Raw genomic sequence first — 2,077 nt, forward strand, 5'->3', positions numbered from 1 at the left:
TTGAATGTGATTTTAATTACTACGAATGATACAACTTGATAGTTGCAAATTATTTATTTTCTATTTGGTAAATTAATCTGTGATTTCAAAACTTAAAGGCTCGTTGATAAGATACGTAAGGAACTAATCTCATTGACAAGCTTGAAGAAATATATCAAAGTTTCTTAGATAATGATGAAAAATTAAAAAGACAATCATTATGAAGACCTCGACATCTGACGGGAAGCACGGAATACAATGGACATCTCAGAACCAATTAGATGATTTGGACTTCACAGATGACCTAGCCCTCCGATCCCATACACATGAACAAATACAAACGAAGACAACTAATGTAGCAGCAGTCTCTGCATCAATAGGCCTCAACATACACAAAGGGAAAACCAAGATTCTCAAATACAACACGGAGAACACCAACCCAGTGACACTTGATGGCGAAACTCTGGAAGAGGTGGAGACATTTACGTACCTGGGAAGCATCATTGATAAACAAGGAGGATCGGATGCAGATGTAAAGGCGAGGACCGGCAATACAGGGACAGCATTTCCACAAATGAAGAACATATGGAACTCAAAGCAACTGTCAACCAACATCAAAGTCAGAATCTTCAATACGAACGTCTAGACAGTCTGTTCTACTTTACGGATCTGAAACTTGGAGAACTACTACATCCATCGTTAAGAAGGTATAAGTATTTGTAAACAGTTGTCTACGTAAAATACTCAACATTCACTGGCCGGATGCTATCAGCAGCAGCCTTCTGTGAGAGAGGACAAACCAGCTTCCAGCTGTAGAGGAAATTAGGGAAAGATGTTGGAAGTGGATCGGACATACATTGAGGAAATCACCAAACTGCATCACGCGACAATCCCTAACTTGGAATCCAGTAGGGAAGCGGAAAAGAGAAAGGCCAAAGAACACATTACGCTGGGAAATAGAAGCATATATGAAAAGGATGAATGTTAGCTAAAAAGAAGTGGAAAGGATTGGTTGGGACAGGGTTGTATGGAGAATGCTGGTGAGCGGCCTATGCTCCTCTACGAGGGGTAACAGACATAAGTAAGTAGTAACCCGTAATTTTGATATATTTCCACAATCCACTTAAATTTAAAGCTAAATTTATTCTTGAAATAAAGCAAACTCTTTTGTTTATCATATAAAATATTAATGTAACTTAAAATGATTATCAATGAACAATAACAATTGAGTATTTCTTTAAAAAATCTCTAACTAAAAATAATATCACCTTTTTGTTTTCTATCAGAAAAAAGCATATTCAAGGATGCCGATTTGACTATAAGTTTCTAAGGTAAAAAAAGTCTACCGTTTTTCCACTTATATAACTTACAATTGTCTAGTTTAAATAGTGGAAAAATTATCAAGTCAGAATTGGTGATTCTTTGGTTAGTTGGTTAGTCAGTCAACAAGGTAGCTTGACTCATTTCCCGATGTCTGTCAAACAATAGAAAAGAAAACATTCACCTAAAATTTTCTTTATTCACACATTTTTTGAAAACATATTTATGTTATACAGAATGATTGTTATTAGTAGTATTATATTATTTTAGTTGTAATGATAGGAATATTAAAGTGAAAGTAATCGGTAATGATTGACTGAAATAGAATCGGATGTAAATGTACTATTATTGTTAGTAAATTTCTTCTTTCATTTTGAACAAGTGTTAACCATAGGAGATATCCGGTTTCATATTTCTGAGGTAAAAATAAAGGTAAAATAGTGACAAGTTATAATTTTATGATTCACAACTATTCAGAAGTAAACGATAAGAAAACAAGGAAAAGTTTTAATAGATATTAGATTTGTACAATCTGTTTTTCTCTTAACACCAATTCTCTTCTATTACAATTTTAACATTGTTATTATCAATATATGTTATTCCCTACTCAGTATTTGGTTTTTGATTAAGATAATGAATCGATTGAAGTTAGACTAGCATTGAAAACCTGGAAGCACTGAACGTCCGTTTCTTCATTGTGTGGGACTCAGCAGTGCGTATCCACGATCTCGCTGGCAGGACTCGAGCCCAGGTCCTTTGGTCTGGCGTATGAACGCTT

The sequence above is a fragment of the Schistosoma mansoni genome, chromosome W (genome assembly GCF_000237925.1).
Source record: "Schistosoma mansoni strain Puerto Rico chromosome W, complete genome".
Taxonomy (NCBI): Eukaryota; Metazoa; Platyhelminthes; class Trematoda; order Strigeidida; family Schistosomatidae; genus Schistosoma; species Schistosoma mansoni.